The 26,948-nt window shown below is 36.7% G+C and overlaps 2 protein-coding genes across 3 annotated transcripts in view; one reads left to right on the forward strand and one right to left on the reverse strand.

Annotated features, from left to right (window-relative positions):
* The window catches only part of LOC117181544 (putative phospholipase B-like lamina ancestor), a 22,837-nt gene extending 18,020 nt beyond the window's left edge, over positions 1–4,817 (reverse strand). Inside the window, exons 1-2 of one of the 2 annotated variants that reach the window (XM_033374471.1) lie at positions 4,642–4,817; positions 1,174–1,314 (exon numbers count right to left, since the gene is read on the reverse strand). The gene's annotated coding sequence lies outside the window, so the exon portion shown is untranslated. The remainder of the gene's footprint in view (positions 1–1,173; positions 1,315–4,641) is intronic. The other variant, XM_033374396.1, reaches the window with a different exon arrangement.
* Positions 4,818–8,411: 3,594 nt separating this feature from the next.
* Positions 8,412–26,948, forward strand: part of LOC117167419 (tyramine beta-hydroxylase) — a 59,899-nt gene continuing 41,362 nt past the window's right edge. Inside the window, exon 1 of the mRNA XM_033352335.1 lies at positions 8,412–8,460. The gene's annotated coding sequence lies outside the window, so the exon portion shown is untranslated. The remainder of the gene's footprint in view (positions 8,461–26,948) is intronic.

Raw genomic sequence — 26,948 nt, forward strand, 5'->3', positions numbered from 1 at the left:
GACAGCTTCAATTTTCAGGTAAATTTGATTCACTTTCTCAATTAAAAATAAAATTGAAATTGGAAATTAAATGTATTGAAAATTCGAGTAAAAAGGTTCAGAACCCCCGGCGTGAACAAAGACGAGACGTAATTTAGCGTGACCGTAACCCTTCGCTCGATTCCTGGAAAACGAAGAAAAAAATGACAGAAAAAATTGGTGGCAGCCATACACTTGTCGTGGCAGCCAACACCTGCTTGAAGTGGCGAGCCCTGCCGTAACCCTTCGCTCGATTCCTGGAAAACGAAGAAAAAAATGACAGAAAAAATTTGTGGCAGCCATGCACTTGTCGTGGCAGCCAACACCTGCTTGAAGTGGCGAGCCCTGCCGTAACCCTTCGCTCGATTCCTGGAAAACGAAGAAAAAAATGACAGAAAAAATTGGTGGCAGCCATGCACTTGTCGTGGCAGCCAACAACTGCTTGAAGTGGCGAGCCCTGGCCTACAGGCACCGAAAAGAAACTTTGACGAACAGTGCAAATAAAATACTGCGCGTACTGCCGATGCTCTGCACATATAACAAAAAATATAGTACGGTTTACCTCGACTCTGCCTTCGGCTTGATGCTGTGCCTTTCCACTCGTGTGTATATATATTTTTTTCGAAAATTTCCCGACAATTTAAGCCAAAATACAACTATCTATAATGTAAATTATAAGAGACAACACAGTCATCTTTCATTTAATTTTACCTTAATTGTTATTAATATACACCAAACTCTCGCTTTCAGTCAAGTGTCGGGGGATTACCTTTAAATGGCCTTGGACTGATTTCGGAGGAATAGAAACGTAAACAGTGAGGGCCGCCTGACTCGTTTCCAATTGGAATAAATATAATGTCGCAGCCGTCCTCGCTCTACTCCCCTGACAAACTGCGTGAGCCAGCAGTTCTAGGAAAGCTGAGAACGGGGTGACTGAAAGCGAGAGTTCGGTGTATTGAAATTTATTTTTCATGTATGTACAGTCAAAATACCAAAGCATTTATATCTTTTTTTCAAATGGTTGACATAGGTTATCATAAAGATCGATGGAAATCTAGCTATAACATAAAGACGCGAAAAACCCACGATTTTCATTTCTTCGCGAAAACTATTTTTCAAACAAATTTTTGAACGTGGAAAAATGTGGACTCATACCTATATAATAGAACAAGTTGTATCGCGGCAAAAACTGTGTCTTGTGGGTTTTCATTGAACTGTATTTCTTTAATGTAGAGCTGTTTTGGAGGGTCCTTATCGTAAAGTGAATGGATGAGCAGGATTATTAGGGCTGTAAATCTGAAAATGCACAAATTGTGAATGAAGCGATACGAAAGTTTTTACATGTTGTACATGAAACTTGAATACAGAATTTCATAGAAATTATCAGGCAGCAAAAAAATTTCATTTTTTAAGAAAGAGGCTCTTGTTTTCAAGTCGTAAAATAGGTTTAGGCTTTTAGGGGTTAATTTAAAGATGAAAAATTCGGGGCTTAAATTTTCACTCCATAAAAAAGGCTTGAATTAAGATTCGTAAAATTAAGCTGCAAATAAGTAAGACTTTTTCCCGTGTACAATATGCGTGTTGAAGTATTATATTAAATATAGTAGCTAAGCGACTACGCCAATGCGATGAGACATTGGCAAACCTATAGAGCACGTGCTTACTGATTCCCGCGAAATGGGTATAACCAATGCGATTCGTAACTGCAAATTACATCAATTGGTTCAAGAATTTCATAGGTTGACAGATCTTGGTTTTTTTCCTACTTTTAATTCACTTCAAAAAACAACCATGGATTTCTATTCCAATGCCCCTTCACGGAAATTTCCATGAAACTAACCTCTTTTTCAGCTCATTCGGGGCTAACATTATGGAAAATTCCATAATACTACCCTCAGATCTATACTTTCAGGCAATTTTTCACGGAAAATTCCATAATAATACTGGCCAGAGCCTATAATCATAATCAATGCACGAAAAATTGTGAAAATTTGTACAGTAATATATCATGTCTCTGAGCAGGTTATAGGCATGTTTTTACTGGCGAACTTATTGTCGATTTTGCCCCCGCCCCACAACTCCCACACCCTAATGGAACCGCGGATTTACGCTATAGTGTATAATAAATTAGGCACATGATAAGTAATATCATTGCATGTATACCAAAGAGACAAAATACAAAAATGATAAATTTTAGACAAAAGTAATAATCTGGAAATATCTACAAAGAATGATAATACAAGATTTTTTATTTGCATATGTTAAAACAATATATGAGCATGCATATAAGCTATATTTATTATATATGATTTTCATAATGTATAGTACACATTATACGTAAAATTATGTTACATTATTTAAAAAACAATGAATGTGCAAAAGGTGTATGAGGCTTATGTAGGTATAAGAACCAATAATGGCCTCTGAATATTTAAAAAGAAAGACTACACAATAAGCTATTTATAGACTATGTTAACGACGTGTCTCACAAGGAAATATATATGTCACGCATTTTCTATAACAAAATTTTTCAGTTTCTGAGTTCTACGTAAAAAAGTAAATGTGCGATAATTTGAACATGCGCGAAAAGTAAATAATGTAATTTTTTAATAAAGGTCCAAATTATAATTACTAATTATAAAGAATATTTACTGTGTAAGTTATGTACTATGTAAATAAATGATTTTTATATAAAAAAATTAATTGTATCTTTATTATAAGAAATACTACAATTTAAGTAAAAAAAAATGTGCAAATTAGGCGAGGCTCTCTATAATGAAATTTGAAAAAAAATACGACACGAAACTTGACTTCGAATTCTGGTAGTCCTAGCATGTAGAACAAACGCCTATATGTCTATATATCTATCAGAAAAATAGTTTAAGTAAAAATGTAAGTCTTATGAATATCTACAAAATAACGTGCCATACATTAGGATTTGTTCATTTGTTTACTTGGAAAGAAATAAAAACCGCCCGAAAGTGCCTTTTTAAAATATATAATAATTATTGCATTGATAAATTAATAAATTTTTAACTTTCCGAAAATTTGTCTCTTACCATCTAACTTAAATTAAATTACTTAAATTAGTTTTCATACAAACTCATTTTTTATTAAAAAATGGACTATATTTTTTAACGGAATTTCTACAGATTTTGCCGATAGGATTTCAACAAAAAGTGGGTTTGGTGTCCTCTAGAGGAGTTCTGCTATCAAGTACACTTAGCGGCAAAATAATTTTGACCGTTATATTGCATAAAAATGGCTTAAAAAATATGTTAATTTTTCTCCTTATAACACATGAAATAACTACTTCTATTTTCATTTTATAAAGCTTAATATTGTACCAAATATAGAAAAAGAGTTCTACTAATTGCTTTAAAATTCAGGAAAATATGCTTTCGAAATTTACATTTTATAAGCGTATCTGATTCACGGAAAAGTTTTTACGAAAAAGGATCGACGCAGTCAGTGGAGGAGTGGGAGAAGCCGCTGTGGCATGCCAGAAGCTCGCGCCGGAATTGAATTCACGTGTTCAAATTGCAAACAGTTTTCGATATCTCAGCAACAAATTGATGTGTCAAGATGTTTTTTTTTCAAATTTCGACTAGCTTTCTGTGCTGGTTAAAAATCTGCTGGTTGTTTTTTGTAAAATTATATACAAACGGATGGTTTTTATTTGTTTTCCATGTAAAAAAATGAACAACTATTAATGTTAGAAACTTCATTTGGAGATATTTGTAAGACCTACATTTTAGATACATATAGATTAGTTGCAACAAATAAAAAAAACCTGTTTTTGCTATCTTTGATACTTGTTTACACACACAGTGCTTCTGAAACCTTTCTCGCAAACATATAGGCTTTGTTCTACATGTTAGCACTACAAGAATCAAAATTCAAATTTAAGGTAGTATTTCCCCCCCCCCCCCAAATGTGCCTTCTTTTCATAGGGCGCCTGGACGTTCTGACGTTTGCATAAAAACGAGTGATAAAAAAAGCGATGAAACACCGTATTTATCCTAAATATATCATGAAATAATATATATGCTGCACATTAAAAAGTTACATTGCGTTTTACGTTAAAAAATTTACAAAAAGTTCACCACTAATTTTTGCACAAAAATTTGCGTGCATTTCACCATGTTACAACATTCTAAAATTATTACAAAACTTAATTCAAAAAGAAGTAACGACACATTAGTATAAGATAAATAAAGACTGATGTTTAATACTGAATTTGAAAAAAGTACTTTCTTCCTCAAAGAATGGCTTTTATTACCTGAAATCTACTCCAATTACACATATTCATTTCATTATTAATAAATTCCTTTAATGGAAAACGTTTCTCTGTTCGATTAATATGTGCACACTAAATGCTCAGTAGTAACGATTCTACTTGAAAGTTTTCTTGAAAACGAGAAAAAAGTGCAATTTTGAAAATGTCTTCGGTTTTCCGGGAATACAAATGGCGAACAAGAATTGAAAAAAGAACATGTGGATGTGGGTATGACCTGTCAAATATCACACGCACGTGTTAGACACGACAAACGTGTGAACTGGAGGTGACGAAGTTAGGACTAAAAATAGGAAAACGTACAATACTATTAGATGGGCACTAACCTCGATAAATATTCTCACTTGCGCGCGGCACAGAGGTAGAAATTTGAGGCCTCGCATAGAGATTACATTCCTTATGGCTTTGTGTGGTCGCGACCTTACGACAGCACTGGACCAGTTGCTCCGACGCTGAAGTCCAAGCGTAACTACTCGATTCTAGACCGGGACTGAAGATTGAATCTGAAACGACTCCGCCGCGAATCGAGACAATTCCCTTTCCACCGTTTCCACGCTGCCAGTTGCCACGTTGTTTCCCCTATTTTCTCTTCTCTCTTCATTCTTCCTACTTCCTAGACTTCATTTTTCATTCTTGAGCCCCTTCAGGGTGTGCCGCCTCACTTTACTCAATTTTGTATTCTGTTTTCTGAAAGTCTGTATAATGTATATGCTAAGACCATGCGAGGATATAGGGAGTTGGTGACTGGTGAGCCTGATTGAATTCCTGGAAAAGAGAATTAAATTTCATGATGATTTTAGAGATTAAAAGGTAGCAACTATGTAAATTCAATTGTTGAATAATGTAGCTACCTCAGGATGTGGAGTTAGTATATGAAAGTAGGCATATATATTGTATGAGGGTGGTCCCGATTTATAAATGTAAAAATTTGACTTTCAATTTTTGTTTGTTTTATAATCCATTTTGTGAATTAAAGTGTAGTCACTCTCTTATCGAATGTTTGAGGAATAATTTCAATCTAATAACTTTGAATGTTAACTCCCCAAACCTCTTTTATTGTGCCCGGAAAGTGTCACGAAAAATGCAACATAGCAGTTTTCTATCAAATTCTTGCTAGAGGCGACAGTTTTTGGAATTTTGTAATCATAAATCATTTTTGATCGATAAGTCAAGGGGCTCTAAGTATTTTCAACTGATGTTGAATTGTGTATACAATCATTATTTCTTTAAACAAATGTTTTTCTCTTGTAAGTCGTGAAAAGTTATTATATTTTGAGATAAACGATATAAAGTTAATGAAAGTCAAGAGTAGTACTTATAGTTTAACATATTTTGTGATTAATTAAACAATTTCTCCTCCTTAAAGTCGTAAAAAGTTATTATTATCAGGAATTAATGACACAATTATCGAATGTTAAAACTAACATATTTTATAAGAATATTTGGTAATTATTTAAACAATGTTAATTTATTGAAACAATTGTTTCCACTGCAAAATGTGAAAAACTTATATTCTGGGATTAATAACACAATGTACATTTTTTAAACAATTAGTAATCATTCACTTTTGTGCTTATTTCACAGGGAAGGTGAAGAAAGGTTTAATTTTTTCGATCACTTACACACTGTCGCTTATTTTTTAATATTTCCTTATTTCAGAACGTTTACCATATATTGTTTAAACAATAAAAACGCTCGCATAATAATGAAATCTGTGAATGGAAAATATTCTCCAAAATATTCTCCATTCCTAGAGCAGTTGAATTTAATTCTTCAAACAATATAGGGTATAACTTTTAAAATAAGCAAATACTGAATAACAAGCGACATATGGTGTAAGAGAATTTGTGAGAATTGGCTAAGTGTCCCCGGCTAAAATTTTGTTATCGCTGATCTTATTCAAACTCTTCCAGATTGTAGTGCGAGTGGACCTTTTTAAATTCTGTAAAGGGGGCGCACTTAATACCACGGACCTTTAAGATATAAGGGCCCGAGTTTTGAATGATTCATCTCGAACGCTAAATTTCAATTGTTCTTGAATTTTTTTCCAAATTTGGCATTTTTAATTTTTTTATTCAGGCATATGTATGCGCGGGTGCTCCGCACCAACTGGCCACAGCGCTACTAGGCGTGCTATAGTGTCTCAGTGGTTCTAATAATTGATCAAAATTATTTTTCTGTTTACGCGTAACGAATATTTTATTTTCTTCTCACTTTTATGTAGTTCGAGAACGATTTAGATATTTTCTAATTATATTTTGTATATGGTTCCACTGTAGGAAAACGATATAATTAGTAATAAAAGCATAAATGATTTTGGTGGATGGTTCTGCTTGCCTGTTACATTTCGAGATGGTTTCTGAAGAATCCCCTTGCCTCTCGTGTTTTGGGGAGTTTTTAGTGTTAATCTTTTTGCCTATAACGATTTTGAGTGCTTGTTGGTGTGAGTCTCCTTGCTTCTCACACTGTTACTTGAAAAATGCTTTTTTATTCAATTTAACGGTCAATTTGCTCTTCTCTTCGCAATCTCTTTGCGATCTTTCTTTTCGGGAAAATATCATGCTGTGGGGATGACGAATACTTCTTTAAATTCAGAGTCGATTCTGGAGAGGGTGCAAAGAATTTTTGTATGTACCCGGCACAGTCTTTGCATAGTCGAATCGAAATTCGAGGGGCTGCTCACTATCAGATCAGTATAAACGTTAAAATTTAACGTCCACCTTACTGACGTTATTGACATTAAAAAGAATGTACGCTCGCCTTATTCGCTTTAACTGAAACCGTCATACTACAAATCGCGTAAACTCATAGTGTAAATACAGTGATAGCACTATGCAGCGATCTGACTTCTAGCGGACGAGGGCGAGTAATTCTGACTTCCAGCTCGATGAAATAATTATAATTTCAAATAAATATTTTTGAAGGTCCATTAATCTAGCACCTCCAGAACTGAATTTCAAAATTCTTGATAGCTCAAAGTTTTGGTATTAAAAAAAATTTTTTTTTGTACGTTATATACAATTTTTGGGATTCTACTTTTTTCAAAAAATTAGTTTTCTTGTGGAGGTACTACCTAACGTAAACCTAGCACTTCCACATCCAAAAATACAAAATAATAAAAATCCAATTACACCCAAATTTTAGGTGAACTTTCAAATTAGCAAATGAATTAATTGGCAATAAATCAATTGTTCAATTGGAGTAATCAAATTGTCAGCGAAAGAAAAATTTTTATAATAAAGAAAACCAATATTTAAAAATCAGTCACATTTTCAAACAGCGTTACAAATAAAATTATGAATTTGTAACTAGAATAATAATAATTTCGACCAGAAAATAAATTTTCAACTGGAAAGATTAATTTCTACCAAAAAAGGTGACTTTGCATTTAAAAAGATAAATTGCCAGTGAAAAATTTGAGAATTAAATTTTCAGGTGAAACAATGTTCAACCAAACTAATACGTAATTTACTCGATGGCAATGTGACAATTTATTTCCAAAATTGTGAATTTTTTATTTTTTAAATTTGAATTTTAAGTAAGGAAAAAGTAGCGCAAGTAGGTCAAAGGCAAAAGAAAAAAAACTATAAATTATGAGGAAATGAAATACACTTCCCGCACCAAAAATAAAACTCAGGACAATTCCTGGATTTTCCCGGACTTTTTCAAGTTCTCGGACGATTCTCGGATTTGCTTAAATTTCCGCACATTAGACACGCTTTCATTTTATTTTTATTCACCAATAATTTTTTATTACTTTATAAGATTTGAATATTCGATCGATGGTTTCCATTTTTACATTTAAAAAAATCAAAATTAACAAATACACAAAAACTAGTAATTAATAAATAATATTAATAAAAGCAATATATAATAAACAGCAAACGTTGTGATTTTTGCTTTATTTTTCAACGTTATAGATTTTGCGAAATTGATTATAATTAACTAGCTACTCTCTGACTGTTTCAAAATAGTACGAGATACAAATTCATACAGTTAACACACAGCTTTTTCATTGACGCGTGTTTCCCCTTCAAAATATTAGAAATACTCTGCAGTCGATCTACTATTGTGCCGCGTGATCTCACGTCGACTCGTTTGTATACGCAAAGGGTCGCAGCGCGATAGACTATTTTCGTTATTTCGTACGTTATTCACGTTCCGAACACTATTTTAATTATCTTCCTTAAATTTGCGTTCGAGTTACGGAAAATACCTTATTTTCTTTACGCTTCTTACTGATCTTTCTAAATAACGAGTTACATTAAACCTCGCATTAAACTCACAATGATTCCGCATCGCCTTCATTATTTACAGTCATTCTTTGCATTAATTACACTGATTCGAGAGTAATTTGCCCCTCGTCGAGATTGAAGGTTTTCAGCAGTGGCATAAGCGACGAGTCTTTTTAAATTACCAAGTGGTTATAGGCAAAGAGATTAACACAAAAAACTCCCCAAAACATTAGAGGCAAATGGAGCCATCAGAAACCATTTCGAAATATAACAGGCAAACAGAACCGTCCACCAAAATCGTTTATTATTTTATTATTGTCGTTGTCCTACAATGGAACCGTATTGAAAATTCAATATTGAAAATAAATAAATTGTTCTCCAGCTAAGTGAGAGTGAAAATAAAATATTCGTTACACGTAAACGTAAAAATAAGTTTTATCTAGTATGAAACCAAAGACCTTGGCCACTAATGGACCCAAGTGGGGAACCTTAAATAACGACTTCGTGAAGTTCTTCGCTTGGGGTGATTGCTAGAGAGATTGATCAGCAACCTGGGTCGGAGCAGTGTTACGGAATGAACGTCTTATTTACTTAAATAGCACGAGAATTCTGGATCAATCTGAAAAAATTTCTATCCCTTCCACACACTACCCCTTTCCCCTACCGAGTGAGTCACGCCTACCCCGAATGAGAAATGGCTTAATGGTGTAATAGCACGCCTAGGAACACTGTAGCTAGTTGGCGCGGGGCACCAGCGCTCGTGTACGACCTCCTACAACTCAAAGAATACTTTCCATCCCATATTCGTTCTAGGATGCTATTCAAGAGAAAAAGTAAATCTTCTTTTCGAGCCTAATTAAAAAAAAAATATAATAAACAATGCGAAATTTGAAGAAAAACTCACAAACTTTTTTAAATATGAAAAATAGAAGTGAAATATTTTTTTCATTGTTAACATTCTTAAAAAATTTTGCTCCTAACATCCGTTAATTTCGTAATTAATTAGAGACAATAATAACTTTTCACGCTTAACAGGGAACAAAAATCTGCCCACTACATGGGTACATTCGCATCACGCGTGCCTTCCTGCTTTTTTGCTGCTACTTTTTGGGTAAACAATTTTTGTAAACTTTTTTTTCGTAGCTTGTGTTCTTTGTCCGAGAATTCAATTTTTTTCTTTAAATGCTGTTTTTTTACGAGTAAAACAAAAAATAAGTGACCTAAAAAAGTGATCCATAACAAATTTGCAGATATTTTTTGGGTGCATATATTTGTTATGAATCATATTTTTTTCATATCTTGCAAATTTTGACGATAAAATGGAATTTTTGATTTTTTATTATCATTTTGACGATAAAAATTTGAGTTTTAGATTTTTCACAAATAATCAAGAAGTCCTTAAGATAATATTGTAGGGGTTTGAAAAAGCAATGTTACTGTTCTCTTGCCTTTTTTTCAAATCGTGCTTTTTTGGCTTAAAATGTTAATTCTCGTTTTTTATTTTTTTTTATTTTGAAAATGCTTTAACTCTGTTAACTTATGTTTGATCGAAAAAAGTCGTAAGAATAAATTGTTCAAGTTTACGAGCATTACAAATAGCCTTACATAGAATTTTTTAATCTTAAAAATAGATTAGGAAATTGCTCTGAATTTTTGCATTTTTATCCGAAATAGCGGGCTAACGAATCTGTCCTTCAGTTTTTGACCCTGAAAGAGTGTACCAAAGAGCAATCTAATAGATTGATTTTTTTAAAGTTACCGTGCCTACAAACAGATAATTGTTTAAACAATTCCTAATTATTTAAAAATACGTGGAAATCCTTCATTTATTGATCACAAATTATGCATGTTGAAAAAATTCCAAAAAATACCGTCTTTAGCATGAATTTTATTGAAACCTGCTAGTTTGCATTTTTTATGCATTTTCCGAGAATTTCCCAGCCTAAATAAAAAAGGAATAGGGGGGTTAAAATTAAAACTCATGGAGTGGAAATTATTCCTTGGAAATTTCTTATCAAGTGACTACACTTAAATTCACAAAATGTTTATAACAAGTACTTTTCTTCCATTTTATCGAAAACCGAGCTTTTCGCATTTAAACCCCCATGTTAATTTCAAAATACCAGGGAAATGCGGGTTAATTCGAGTAATGATGTAAATGCTCTTTCATAACAGAACGTAACTACCGTAAGTAATATATATTTTTTAATCTGCTCGCTGCGCGGGCACATGCATTATGTTCAACACTTTTATACCAAACTTATATTACATTTATTTAGATTATTTAGCGATAGTCAGTTTTCACATAAAACATACAAAAAGCAACTGCGCGGGCACAGGCATTATGTTCAACACTTTTATACCAAACTTATATTACATTTATTTAGATTATTTAGCGATAGTCAGTTTTCACATAAAACATACAAAAAGCAACGTTTCCTTCTCTTGACTTTTCTTCATAACGTGTGTTGTTTGGCCCAAAATGTTTATTTTCGCTTGTTTTTTTTATTTTGAAAAAATTCTTTTTTTCATACTCTTGTAAAGTGTGCCAACGGGCAATCCAATCGGATAATTCCTTCAAATTTTATCGTGTTTACAGACTACAACGACAACGACAGCAACGACGAGAGACAGACACCGACGTAAAAACTATTTTTTCTGTCTCTGGGGGCCTTAAAACGTCGACATAATGATGGAATTCGCGAAAGGAATTTTTCACATACAAAGAGAAAGGGAAGTGTAGGTGTAGGACCCCCGCTGGCAATGGTTTAGTGATGACCCTAACTAAGGTTATAACAAATTTCAGAGAGCACTTGGTGTCTATTTGAAAAAATGATGTCTCCCTTCAACAGCGATTGGCTGTACACCGATGAAAAAATTTGTTGACGCCTTTAAAAAAAAAAAACCTGCGTGACCGATTTTGTTCTCCCGCTAAACAGAGTATAGCAGTAAACTTTGGGAACTCCTAAAGGAGTACGGAGTTAATCGATGGCTTCTACAAGCAATGCAGAAAATACTTGCAGGTTGTAAAGCGAGTATAAGGGTTAATGGGAAACTAAGTGACTGCTTCAATATTATGCAAAGAGCTAGACAATGGTCCTCATGGCTATTTATTATATTTATGGACAAGTGTCTAAGAATGGCCCTCTTCGATGGAGAAGGTTCAGATCTCGAGATAGTGAGGGTACGTGGAGTAGCTTTCGTAGAAAAAATTAACGTATATAAATCGAAAATTATGGTGTTTGAAGGAAAAGGTAAGAAAAGAATGTGCAACATTATCCTAAATGATGAGAGAATAGAACGAGTTGATAAGTACGTATATCTTGGTAGCTTAAGCAGTGGGCACAAAACTATGAAAATCCCAAGAACGTCCCTTGGACGTTCCTAGGACGTCCTATGTCAGGCCAATCAACGTCTTCAAGACGTCCAATGTCCTAAAGATGACCTAAGGACGCCTTAAAGACATGGACGTTCTCGGGACATCTTTCGTACTGACATTAGAGGTTTGAAGAACATTCCTAGGATGACTAAAAGACATTTTATAAAAGACGTCTTAGGAATGTCCCGAAAACGTCTCTAGGACATCCTTAATTTTTTTGCCCGCTGGGTATTCACTAGTAACGAAAAAACAAATGGGGAGTTGTACACGCGGTTATCCATTTTAATCTATAATCCCAAATATCTTCTAGAATACTTTATCTAAGAAGAAATGGTTCGGACAAAGGTTGACCAGGACCGAGGGGGACATTTGACTGTACTTGAAGGTCCAGACATCAATAATCATTTCGGATAAGATGTAAAGACTGTGACTATGTAGTTACAAAAATGAAAATTTTGACAATGTAACTTCTCTGTGACTAGTTACAAAAAAACAGAAAATTTAGCGTTACCGAGAAACAACGGCGTGGGCATAGTAAGTTCTGTTTCCTTTGGGATGCTTTCTTGTCGTGAGTTCCCCTTGCCCCTCACGTTTCGACTTGCCTCTGAACCCTTACTACTAGTGTTACAATCAGCCACGAAGTAACTGTTCGAAGTGCTCTCCATTGGCACTGTCTGGCTATGTTGGGGGGGGGGGGGGGGGGGGGGGGGGGGGGGGGGTGATAACAATCCACAGTCTGAAGTCTAAAAAAAAATTCATCCGGGCACAGAGTTCAATCTAAGAACAATCGTCTTGACCTTCAAGTGACCCTGGCAGTTGACATTTAACCTTAATTTTTTACCTTTCCAAGGTCACAAAACCCATTTTCCCAGGTGCGAATTGACCGTCGGCCCACGGTCGGGCCAACCGTCGGACGGTCGATCCAACTTTGTGCGCCACTGGTCAGGACAACCAGCTAAATGATAACGGTCAACCGCCTTTGACTTCTCCACGTCGGGTCGCCATTTGGTCCCATATATGAGCCATCTAACCTTCGACAAAAATTAATTTAAAATAAGTTATTTTTTAAATTATTATATAAACTTCATTTTTTATCATTATTAAATACATAATTCACACATACGGTTACTTGCACTTATAATCGCACGCTTTATCGTTTTAAAAAATCTTACTCGCCGAGGATTCGAACCCTATCTAAACTAGTGTCTGATAAATGTATTTGTTTATAATATTAACAATAATAATTTCACAAAGAAATTTCTTCATCATTATATTGTTTTTATTTAAAGTTCTTGCAATATAACTTTAAAAAACGTAAATTTATGGAAAATCGTAGAAAAAATTCTTTCGACAAATAATTTTTTTATAATTTTGCTTTTTTATTAAAGAATATTGGGGAATATTAGCTAATGTTACTGTATACAACTTAGGAAATTTGAACATAGGAAAAATGGCTATTTTATTCGTCATATTCATTTATTTATAAGAAATTGAAAACTTGATTTAAAACACAAAAAAGATGACCATTTAATCTAAATTTAAAGTGCATATAGGTTATTCACTTCAAATATTATTAGATAGGAAATTTAAAGTAATTTAATTTTGAATGCCTAGCTCTCGCATGACATTCTTAAAGCAAATTGTGGTATTTTCTTCATAGATTAATTGGAAAAGAGGCTTGACAAATTGGGAAGCTATTCTTTGAAAATATTCAGTGTTCGATGATTTTTTAGAATTCTTAAGTTTTGCAGAATTTAAAATTACTTTATTATAATTAAAACAGATATATTTTGCATATGTAGCATTATTCAATTAATAATTCTGAATGTTTCATTTCGACATTTTTAATTATGATATTGTAAGATATCTAAATAATAAATATTTACCCTTAAACGTTCCTGTTTTTGGTTAAGAATTTTTAATGGTTTATTTTGAATATTTATATATTTCTATACGAGTAAGACACTAATTCGTCCTCCCAATAATACGAGCAGATCAACTGTGGCCGAAAGCAGATCTATCAGGCATATGTGACATCGACGGACCACAGTCGGGCCGAGTGCACTTTCACGGGTCTTTTTGTAACGATTAACCAGAGTTTATCTGACGGTCTGCTCATATTCGGGCCAAGGTTTGACCGACCGTCGGGTTGATCAAGATGACTTATGACCATCCGACTGCTGTATCCAGAGTCGGACCGACCGCATTATTGCGGTCGTACCGACCAATCTGCCACGATTGATCCAATTGGCGTACCATAGTTGGGCGAGAATTGGACCGACGCGACGGTCGGCTTTTCGCTCGCTGCCGACGTCCGTCGCCAACGTCGGTACGACCATGGCAGCTTGAAAACATCTTAATCGGCCCAACTCTGGTTACCGTAGATCGGTTACCATAGCAGGGCCGACTTTGGGCCAATGGTCAAGATCTGGCATCCGACCGAATTGCGCACGTGTGTTTCCACAGGTAATTTTTGACGCGAAATTTCCCGCTCTTTTCAAAGCCGTAGTCAAAAGTAGGCGTTCTCATTTAAGAAAAGGGTCTTACCTCCATTTGACCTTGAAAATTGACCTCAAGGTCAAAATGTGTGGTACAGTCAAACGTCCCTCTCGGTCCGGTCCAACCACTGTCCTAACCATTTCTTCGTAGATAAAGTATTTTAGAAGATATTTGGGATTATAAATTAAAATGGGTCTTCGTGTATAGGCGCATAAACGAGGGTAAGAAAGTTATCGATTTGATATGGTTTGGGCATTTTGAGAGAATGGAAGATGAACGACTAACGAAACAATTATATCTAGGTAAAGTAAATAGCAGTGTGCTCAGAGTCAGACCTCGGAAATAATGGTTATAATATGCAAATAAGAACCTAATTCTAAAAGTCATAATAGACGGAGAGCTAGCTACATAAAACCGGCTCGAAACGATTTCTAAGATCAGAGCCTGAAAGTTGTAAGTAAAACCCTAGTACATCACTAAATGGCTACTCTGCCGGTGTGAAACGTTTGCGGATGAAAATGCCAGCCGGTTTTCCACGTTGAAAAACTTGCGAAAAAGCTCGAAATGATTTCCACGTAAAAATTGTTTAGAAACATTCTTAAGGTCTCAACTAACAGCGGTAAAGCAATGGCGGAGGTTTAGTCGTACAAAAAACCCTTGGCAGAGGTGATTGAAAAGTGTCGGAAACCCCCCCGAAAAATCGATACGATTCCCGCGCCCAACTTTTTTCCCAACATTCTTTAGCCCTTAACTAAGAGCTGTGCGTAATGGCAGATGTTTTGGATGACAATAAACCCTCGGCAGAGATTAATTAATCGGAAACTGTCAACTGTCAACAATCACGCATGAACTGAATATAATAAGCGATCGGCAGCGTACGCTGCGGGAGGCGTTGTATCCTGGCCTACGAAAAGCGAGAGAGTGGCTTCAAATTGAACGCGCGGTAAAAAATTCGAGTTTCTCAGCGAGTTTTAACCGTATCGTGATAATTTTTTTTACTTGGGGTAGAATTTGAAAATAATTGTAATGGCATACATGAAATTAGCCTCAACTTGCAACTTAGCGAACAATCGTGTATTAACAAATTTGTTGACAGATTCCGATTAATTAATCTCTGCCGAGGGTTTATTGTCACCCAAAACTTCTGCCATTACGCACAGCTCTTAGTTAAGGGCTAAAGAGTGTTGGGAAAAAAGTTGGGCGCGGGAATCGTATCGATTTTTCGGGGGAGTTTTCCGACACTTTTCAATCGCCTCTGCCAAGGGTTTTTTATACGGCTAAACCTCTGCCATTGCTTTACCGCTGTTAGTTGAGACCTTAAGAATGTTTCTAAACAATTTTTACGTGGAAATCATCTCGAGCTTTTTCGCAAGTTTTTCAACGTGGAAAACCGGCTGGCATTTTCATCCGCAAACGTTTCGCACCGACACAGTAGCCATTTAGTGATGTACTAGGGTTTTACTTACAACTTTCAGGCTCTGATCTTAGGAATCGTTTCGAGCCGTTTTTATGTAGCTAGCTCTTGGACTATAAGAAGCCATAGAAATACAAGAGCTTGCAAGAGAAAATTAATGGGCGTAAAGGAAGCTAGAGAGGTATACCAGGACAGAAAAGTGTGGCGACAATTAATTTATAAAAATAGTGACAGTGGAGTGAACGACACCTGAAACAAAAGACCTTGGATACAAATAGGCCCGAGTGGGCAGTCTCACATGATAACTTTGTAAGCCCCTTCACTTGGGTTGATCGCTAGAGAGATTGATCAGCGATCGGGGTCGCAGCTGTGTTGCGGTACTTCTTTTAGGCAAATAAATTTACCCTTGTTTTTATTTTCAAAACAAAATAGTTTTAGCTCTTGCTTCAGTCATTTGTATGTCTTATGGAGAATATTGCACTTATCGCATTTTTATATCTCAGAAATTTTATGCAAAAGTTTTAGGCATATCATCACGTGCGTCATAAACTACGAACCAAGACAGATTTATGTATAAACATCTTCGGTAAACGTTAATAACTTTCACATTTCCATACGCATATAAATATGTAGAAGAATACTGTACCAAGTCCAAAAAATTCGATGTGTCAGAATCTTGCGTTAATTCTCGAGCCATCGTTTCACTCGCCTCTGACGCGATTCCCCATATCGAGGTCTAAGATGTTTACACATAAAAAAAAATAATTTAGAAACTGTGTTTATTTGGAAAGCTACAGGATTGTAATTACGATTGGAGTCGCCTGCCGTCGCAGGGTGAGTGTTGCTTGACAGTTGTTGTGCCGTAGGTCCATCTTGGAAAATTACAGAAAAAGCTGCCAGTGGTTATTTCTCAAGGTATTATCAGTAACAATGAGTTAAATATAAGAGTAATATAATAACGATATCCGAGACCAAGGCCAAGCTGGATAAGTATTACCCGGACTCTGCACCGTCGATTGGAACGATTCATAAGTGGTTTACCGAGTTTCGTTGTAGCCGTACGAGCGCAGTTGATGCTGAACGATATGGGCGCCCAAAAGAGGTAACTACACCATAAAATGTCGAAAAAATCCATGATATGATGTTGAATGATCCCAAAGTGAAATTGAGAGAGGTAGCTAATGCTGTAGGCATATCATTGGAACGTGTGAGCAATATCGTGCATTCAGTTTTGGGCATGAAGAAGCTCTGCGCGCGATGGGTGCCGCCTTTGTTTACAGTGGAACAAAACGAATCCGTGTGACAACTTCCCAGCAGAATTTGGCATTATTTTCGCGTAAACCGATCGAGTTTTTGCGCCGATTCATAACCATGGATGAAACCTGGATCCACTACTGCACTCCTGAGTCAACGCAACAGACAAAACAGTGGGTTCCACCGGGCCAAAGTGCTCCGAAGCGTCCAAAAACGCAACAATGGGTCGGAAAGGTTTTGGCCTCCGTATTTTGGGATGTACATGGCATAATATTCGTGGGCTATCTTGAAAAAGGTAAAACCATAACCGGAGCATACTATTCATCATTATTGGAACGATTGAAAATCGAAATCGCCGAAAAACGACCGGATTTGAAGAAGAAAAAACCGCTTTATCATCACGACAATGCGCCTGTTCATTCATGCTTAGTTGCACAAGCAAAATTGCATGAAATCGGCTTCGAATTGGTTCCTCAGCCACCATATTCACCAGACCTGGCCCCCAGCGACTATTACTTGTTACCTAACCTGAAGAGATGGCTCACCGGTAAGCGTTTTTACTCAAATGACGAGCTCATAGCTGAAACTGAGGCGTATTTTGTAGACCTTCCGATCGAGTACTTTTCGGACGGTATCAAAAAGTTAGAAAATCGTTGGACTCGCTGTATCGACCTAAAAGGAGAGTATGTTGTAAAATAAAACCGACTTTGGCCAAAAAAACGTCTCCGTATTTCATTTTTCAGGGAATTATCAGACTGCCTAGTATCTTTCGCTAAAAGATTATTATGGCGCAAGCTAAACTTTCGGAACGAGAGAGGGTATCTGTATTAATGATGCGTGGTTGGGGAGATCGAGTTCGATCTTATGATCAAGTTCAATTGCTTTTTAATCGCACTTTTCGTAATAGAGAAGTGTTAAATCCTGTCTCAAAATCAACAATGGAAAGAACAGTAAGACGCTTTATGAATCATGGATCTATCAAGGATTTTCAGAGAACTGGTCGGCCAAAATCTGCAGGATCTGAGGAGATGCAGACGGACATAGCCCAAGCATTTGTTGAAAACACACACCTTAGTTTACGTCGAGCTAGTGATGAGCGTGACGTTGCTCCTGAGACAGTGCGAAATATTTTAAAAAGCATTAATTTCCATCCTTACGAAGTTCATCTGGTACAAGAGCACAATGAAGACGATCCTGATCGTCGGGTTGAATTTTGTGAAATTATGATGGACAGAATTTGTAGAGATCCTCTTTTCTTGTACAATACAGTATTTTCAGATGAATCTACTTTCACTTTAAAAGGTGAAGTTACCAGGCAAAATTGTAGATATTGGTCCGACACAAATCCTGATTGGATGTTGGAGAGTCACACACAATATCCACAAAAGATTAATGTTTGGGCCGGTATCTTGAATGATACATTCATAGGCCCTATCTATATCGATGGTAATCTCAATGCCCGTGCATATGAAGAGCTTCCCAGCAACCAAATATTACCAAGATGAAAGGAGATTACAGGCGATAATTTTCAAAATATTTGGTTCCAGCAGGACGGAGCCTGCTAGATCTCCTGATCTGACGCCTCTCGACTATTTTCTTTTGGGTTATTTAAAGAGCAAAGTATACTCAACGCAACCGCAAAGCTTAGACGAATTGCAGAATCGGATTCTGCAACAGGCTACTTTGATTGATAGGGAGATGATTCTTAATGCTGTAACTCATTTTTACAATGGCATAGCTTTTTGTCAAGAAGCTCAAGGTTTTCAGTTCGAACATCTTCACTGAAGCGTGAGAGGCAAGGGCACTCAGGCTAATCAAGCACCCCGAAACGTGAGAGGCAAGGGGACTCACGCTAATCAAGCACCCCAAAGGGAACAGAATTTACTACATCCACGTCGTCGTTCCTGGGTAATGCTAAACGTAAACGTAAACTTCTTGAAAAAAACCTTGAAAAAACCTTGAAGATCATCACCAAGATCATTACAGAGCTCACCGATGAATTTTTCGTTGAAATTTACTTCAGGAATTACACTAACCTCTTGGAAAACTTCGTTAATTTCAAATACCCTCTAACTGACCTTGAACGTTACAATTGACCTATGACTTGGGTACGTACCTGAACGTAGAATTTTCCTCTCTATCGATTGCAGATGTAAAAAAGTGGGTTTCCATTTTAAAAAACAAAGTTGACCTTCAAAAAGCCATGAAGGTCAACTTCAAGGTCAAAATGAAGGTTGACATTGAATTCCTCGTTTAAATTTACTTCAGGAATAACCTTCACTTTTTTGAAAAATATTTTACCTGAGGAAATATCAATGTGTCGCATATATATATCCCCTGCTTATTGCATTTAGGCGATATCGAATATCCAATAGGAAGAATATTCCAGAACAATAAGTTCCAGTATATTCAGCTCTTATTCTCGACAGTTAACTCTATCTATGTACTCTAACAAACTTTACTAATAACAAAGTACTCTTAGTGTTGATTTGTGTCTGGGGATTAAGTGATTCCCGCGTAAGTAAGACAAGCAGATAAAATAGCATGTGTTCACGGTGATCAAGGTGTAAATGAAACACACTGAAAAAAATGGTTTAGCTGTCCCAGCTAAATATTTAGCTGGATTTTATCTTCCAAGAAAATTTGGCTGAGGTACCTCAATTTCTAGCTGTATTAGCTAAACATTCAGTTGTTTTAGGCTAACAAAACATCTAGAAATGATCTACATAAATTAGCTAAATAATTTCTAGATGGAAAAATTCAGCCGAAACAGCTAGATATTTAGAAAAGACAGCTAGAACTGTAGGCAACACAGCTATATTTTGCTAGAAGAATAAATTCAGCTGAACGTTTAGCTAGGACTGCTAAACCATTTTTTTTCATTGAGCGTTGCAGCTATTGTCGGAAACACCTTGACCTGAAATGGGTTTACGGTATACTAAGGTATATGTATGGAACAAAGTACATCTAAAAGTGCAATGCGGTTGTAAGAGTACTCAATCTTTTGTCATTTGTCCCGCATTCAAGGCCTGACATACTTGTTGCACTAAGAGTATAATAGTCTATCCTATAGGTTAAGAACCTCCTTGGGCCCATCAATGTAACACGCGTACAATTTTTAAGGGCAGAAAGGAATGAAAAAAATTCATGAGTAGCCCTAATGAGCTAATTTGAGCAAAAAAGTTAAAAACTAAGGAAATGTACTCTACAATCGCTATAATGTTGTAGTTTCCAAATGATGGCATTGGTATGGTACCACAAATGTATTGGAATTTAACAATACAATTCCAGGAGCCAGTGAAACTTCTATATCATCCTTGAGGCTGGATATCCCAACATCTGTTGAAGCGGACAATTAGCAAAAAATGTAAATGATTTTTTAGGATACTTGTTCCTGGCAAAGAGAGACATTTTCTGACGGAGCCAAAACTTTGGTTAATATATAGTATATACCGCGCATATTCATGGAAGTCAAGAATTTCACGGAACTCACGCAGTTCAATTATACACGGAATTGTCAGAATTCATTGAATTCACGGATTGCACGAAATTTATGAATTTAAGGAATTCACGGAATCCATGAAGGAATTTACGGGCTTTAAAGACTGAATCATAAGGCCATCAAGATCGCGATGAGACAGCTAAAAACAAGGGAGAAGAAAATTCTGCTAGAAAATCCCTACTTCGAGGAAAACATGTTTGGATCAACGCTCGAAAGCTATCTCAAAGCGCTCGAGAAGATGAGCTATTTACTTGAACGTATCCGACATAACAGAATAAGATCGCTATCGATTCAATCTGGATCTCAAGGCGTGGAATTTACTGCCATGATGGGATACGGGCCACACCTTCCTCAGCTTAATCTTCCCACGTTTGATGGATCCCCGTCCGACTGGCTTCTGTTCAAAGATGTCGTCGATTCGATGGTCTGCTAAAGAACACAGTACTGACTACTGATTCTATTCTTCATCGCCTTTCAACGATTGGATTTTAAGTCTGTCAGGGCTTGAGAACGTCACTTAGGATCATACAAGGATCCTCCAACATGGAAGCAACTCAACGAATTTTTGATGACGATATTGTTAACTCTTCAAGTCGTTGAAAGGTCTCATACCTAGCTCTCAATATAATCAACAATCAGCCAGGATTCACTACATTTCAGGAGATCAGACTACCGCCGGCAAGTGTTTTCTTATTTCCTCTGATCATTACATTGCATAATTCATATCGCGAGATAAGCCGATCAGCCCGGTCGATTGACTTCAAAATCAAAAGTTCCAACCAACTGTGCTGCTATCTACCAGGCTCCATCAACGTCGCAAATGCTTATAGCTACAGTTCAACTCATCGTCATTTTCGACAAGAATGAGCAAATAAAAGGAAAAGCATTTATCGATCCAGGTTCTCAAATATCTTTTGTCTCTGAGAGATTAATTCACCTTCTCCATTTAGCGAAGTTATCCAAATCCCTAATACTAAAAGAAATCGGAGCATTGAAGGCTAAACGAACGTACAGCTCATTTTCAATCAAACTAAATCCCTATTTTGAATCCTCAGTGGAATGCGTGATCACCGCTCATCTACTTCCTAAGCTCACATCAGATTTCTCTGCTACCAAATGTGATAATGTTTATTTGCCGCATTTAGAAAGTCTTCAGCTCACAGATTCTGAGTTCAAATCATCTGCTCATATTGACGTTGTCATTCGAGCAGACTATTAGCCAAAGATCAAGAGTACAACCAGCATTTTAAAACTACACACTATCGAGAAGATACTGGTTGTTATGTCGTCCGACTTCCACTAAAAAAATTAATTGATCAGCTTTTTGACTCAAAATCAGCAGCCCGGCGAATATTAGCAAGACTATCAAAGAGACTTGCAGCTGATCCAATTCTTCATAAAAATGAGTATAAAACAATAAATTCCATGAAAAAAGTTCAAGCTGGAAGTCCTGAACCAAGCCGAGTCTTCTATCTTTCTTATCATGAAGTACTTCGTCCGAACAGTCTCACAATCAAGCTTCGATTGGTATTCAATGCGCCAAAGTCTTCTACTGGTGCTTCGCTAAACGAAATTTTGCATACAGTTAAACTTCAGACTGAACTTGTCGATGTTTTAATCTGATTTCGTCTGTTTCATTATGTGTTCACTTCGGACATCGAAAAAATGTATCGAAAATTAAGATACAGTCAGATGATTGGTATCTTCGAATAATTATTTGGAATACTGGACTCAATGAAACTCACACATACCAGTTAACTACTGTGACGTATGGGTAAGCGTATGCACCATTTCATGCCCTTCGTACCATGCAGCAGCTCATCGAAGATGAAGGATCTTAGTTTCCACTTGCTACAGCCACCTTGAGTAAGGGTAAATACGTAGTTGATGTCTTCAGAAAAGCTGATTCATTCGAAAAAGCACAGAAGACAGCACAACAGGTGAATCGTTTATGCTTGGCGGGCGATCTTCCTCTTAGGAAGTGGATAAGCAACGACCCAGTGATTCTTGAAGGAGTACCAACAGATAAACAACTTATCCCAGCTTCTGTACCTATTGATGAACACGCTACTGTCGTCGTTTTTGGAATGAATTGAAATTTCCGCTTTCCACTTTACGTGTTCATTTCCAGAATAAAAGAAAATAATAAAACGAACCACGCTTTCTACTACTGCTCGAATTTTTGACCCTTTAGGATTTCTAGCACGAATAACCATCAACGCTAAAATTTTCATTCAAGAACTTTGGTCTCTCAAAACTTAACTGGAATGATCCCTTACCAAGTTTGTATTCAGAAAAATGGAAGACGCTTGTTCAACAACTTCCAGATATCAAATTAATGTATTTTCCTTGAGGGTTTTGAATGAGATCATGGAGTTTTATTGAGATTCACGGTTTCTGCGATGCGTCTCAACAAGCTCTGGCTGCTTTTGTGTTTATTAGGTCCACCGATCAAAAAGGGAAAGTAGAAACAATCTTTGTCTGCTCCAGAACAAACGTAGCTCTACTGAAACGGCTAACAATTCCTCGAATTGAACTGTTAGCAGCTGTCCTTCTCACAAAGCTGGTGCGACACACTGTGCAAGCCCTTGATGCTGATAAAGTCCCAGTTCATCTTTGGACTGGTTCCTCACTCGCCTACACATGGATCAGCAATTATCCATCTCGATGGAAGGAGTTTGTCTACAATCTTGTGTGTTTTATTCAAGAAACTCTTCCCATAGCAAAATGTCATTACATACTAGGTAATGAAAACTCCTCTGACTGTGCTACTCGAGGAGTGACTCAACTGCAACTATCTTAACATCGTATCTGGTAGACTGGCACAGACTGAGTTAAAGATTTCTCTTCATCATGGCCTAATAATTTTTAAGCTCTGTCCATTGAACAACATCTTGAAGAACATCCTGTGCAATCAACTGCTGTCACTGTCAGTCCGTCTAGCACTAATTGGGATCTGCTCGACAAATACTTAAACTTAACTTGACTCCTGAGAATCACAGCTCTCTGCAAACGGTTTATTCTTCACCTCAGGAAAAAGGCAGAATCACTGTCAAACACCCCAATCACAACTGAGGAATTAGAAGCAGCGAAAAATCTTCAGATACGAGAAGTTCAATTGCATTCCTTCGGAAAGGAGTTCAAGGTAAGGGCAAAAGGTGATTTATTGCCAAGTGCTAATTACCTTGCACGCCTCACGCCTTTCATCGATAGTGAAGGGCTTTTACGATTAGGTGGAAAATTCCAAGCATCAGCTCCTCCATGACCTTTTAAGCAACCATTCACCCTATCAAGAGAGTCTGCTTTCACTCAGCTGGTCATCTCGGATTCTTGGTGGACGACTCCCAGTTAGTTGGAAATGTATGAGGTGCGTGCGATATAGGAAAAAGCGAGCTGAGCAACTAATGGGACAACTGCCTGCGGATCGTATTACCAGGCCTACTTCGTTCTATTCATCTGTCATTTCACCTCTGCGAGAAATAATAGAAGAGGTCAAGATGGGAGGAGAGAAGTGAAAGGTAGTGGGGGTTTATGTGAGCGGTGATATGTAGGAGAAAGCAGAGGAGATGAAAGAAATGATTGAAGAAAATAAAGAAGAGATTAGGTTTATAATAGATGGGGATTTTAATGCGAGAACAGGAGATAGAGAAGGAAGTGAATGGGGAGAAGGGAGAGGAATAAGATCCAAAAATAAGGTACTAAATGGGGAGGGAAAAAGTTGGTAAAGAGCTTGGAGGAGTTGGGATGGTTTATCTTGAACGGAAAGATAGAGAGAGATGAGAAAGGAAAATATACACGCTGACGAGGTGAAAGGGGAATGGTAATTGATTATGCGATAGTGGATGATGAGGTAAGAGAGAAGGTGAAGAAACTTGAGGTAGGTGATTATATTGATTTGGATCACTTTCCCTTACAAGTGACATTAGAGGGAGAAAGAAGTAATAACAACATGAATAAAAGGGGAGAAAAGGTAAAAAGTGTAGGAAAAGGGAGACTACTTTTCAGAGTTATAGTGGGTCAAGACAAGGAAAAAAACAGTTTAGAGAAAGATCAGAAATATCCAAATGTAAGAGGATAATGTGGACGAGGAGATGAAAAAATGATAGGAGAAAAGAATTCAGAAAGTGGATAAAAGAAAAAAGTAATTGGGAAAAATATGGGGGAAAAAGAGTATACTGAGTTTTGTGATCAAAAGAAAGAGGAAGAGAATAAAAGGTTTCAGGAAGAGGCGGAGAAGGTTAGGACGGAAGTAGAGGTATGGAAGGTAGTAAATAGAGAAAGAAAAAGAAGAAACAGAGTGAACCAAGATATGGAAATGGTAGAATGAAAAAATTTTTTTTTTTTAATTTTCTAGGAGAATTAGAGAGAAAAGTTAGGAAGGGAAGAAAATATGGTAGAAAAAGAGATGAGGAAGAGGACATAACAAGGGAAGAAATATTTCAGGTTTTAGGAATAATGAAGAATGGAAAGGCCCTGGTTTAGATGAGATTCCAAATGTAGAATGGAAACATGGAGGGACGGAACTTGAGAAATAGGCCTGGATAATGTGCAATCGAGGATGAAGAGGAGAGGGGTGGCCAGAGTTATGGAAAGATGGAGTAGTTAGACGAATAGTGAAGAAAGGCAAAGGAGAGGAGGTTAAAGATTATAGGGTTGTGACGCTGATGCTAACTTTGTATAAAGTATATGTAACTGTTTTATCGGAGAGATTGAACAAAAAAGTTGAGGAAAAAAGATAGAGCCACCGAATCAGACAGGATTTAGAAAAGGAATATTGTTAATGGACAACATATATGTTCTGAACTATCTAGTAAATAATTGGATTAAAACGGGCAAAAAGGGGAAATGATAGCAATGTTCGCATACTTAGAGGCTGCGTTTGATTCATTCGACCGAGGCGAAATAGAAAAAATTATGGTGAAAAAGGGGATAAGAGAGGGATTAATAAAGAGTGTATCAGAAATTTTTACAGAAACAAAAAGCAGGGTTAAGATAGGAGAGCAAGTAGGAGATAGTTTCTGGTTGATGAGAGGAGTGAGAATGAGGAGAAAACGTTGGGGAGGAGTTAGGATAGGGAAGGAAAAGATTTATGCACTGGCATACGCAAACGACATAATGTTGATGGTAGGGTATTAAGAAGGGATGGCGGGATTATTTACACGATTAAAGAAATACATAGATGGAAAAAGCTTAATTTAAATGTAGAAAAGACAAAAATAATGAGGTTTAGAAAATGAGAGGGAAGGAAGAAAGAATAGACGGGGAGATGGAACGCAAGGAAAGATATTGAGAGTATGTAAAGGGGGAAAGAGGGCTTGAAAATTTGAGACGAAGCTGAGGGTGGGAAAGGGAGGGAAGTTGACAAGAAAGTGGTTGGTGGAGGTAGAAGAGAGGAGAGGGAGGGCGATCGATCTAAGGAGATGGGAAGAAGAAAGGAGGGAGTTCCTTAATGCTAGAGGCATAGACGACGGGACTGAAGTACACTATGAAGTATTGGAAAAAATTAGAGATAAAGACAATTAATAGAAATATGGGGGATGATTGAGAAATCAAAATACAATAAATGGTGTAAGATGATAAAAAAGAAAGGTATACCAAAGTATTTAGGAAATGGATGGGAAGAGAGAAGGTGAACCAAAATGGCCAGATTTAAATTGGAAAACGAGGTCAGGGAGGGGTTGTATTAAAAAAAAGAGAGAACAGAAAGTGTAGAATATGTGAATGGGAGGAGGAAACATAGGAGCATTTATCGGAAGGATGTAGGAGAGGAATGGAAAATAAAGGAAGCTGCCGAGAGAATGTGGTTCAGATTCTAGGAGAGTATGGCTTAGGACAAAAATGGATGACGGAGTTGGAGGGTACTAGAGGAGCGAATGAGAGATAATGAAAGAATGAATGTTAAAAAAATGGCAAATTGGAGGTGCAAGAAATGTGAAAGAAAAAGGAAACGTAAGTCGCTTAGATTAGAAGCGTGAACATTGTAAGTGATGGTAATGTAATATTATAAGTGGACCAAGTTGCGTTTGCGTTCTCATGCTTTCTTTTTCTCTCTCGTTTGCACTCTCGCTTTCGATCGCTCGCTCACTCGTTTCCTAATAAGTCCTAAATTGCGCTATCACATGAAATTTGATAGAGAACTAGATATAAGACTTTACGTAAATAGTTGTAAATAATTGAATATAAAGTAAGAATAAGATAAAAAAAATATATATATAACCACCTATCTCACGGTCGTGAGACGTGGTTGTGCCTGAAATTTTACCGCGATTTCGCTGGGAGCGGGTGCAATTTTCCAGATTAGCACCCGCTCCCGGCAAAATCCTGCGGTTGTCCTAATGACAAATTTATAA

Source organism: Belonocnema kinseyi, chromosome 1, assembly GCF_010883055.1.
Source record: "Belonocnema kinseyi isolate 2016_QV_RU_SX_M_011 chromosome 1, B_treatae_v1, whole genome shotgun sequence".
In the NCBI taxonomy this organism is placed as follows: domain Eukaryota; kingdom Metazoa; phylum Arthropoda; class Insecta; order Hymenoptera; family Cynipidae; genus Belonocnema; species Belonocnema kinseyi.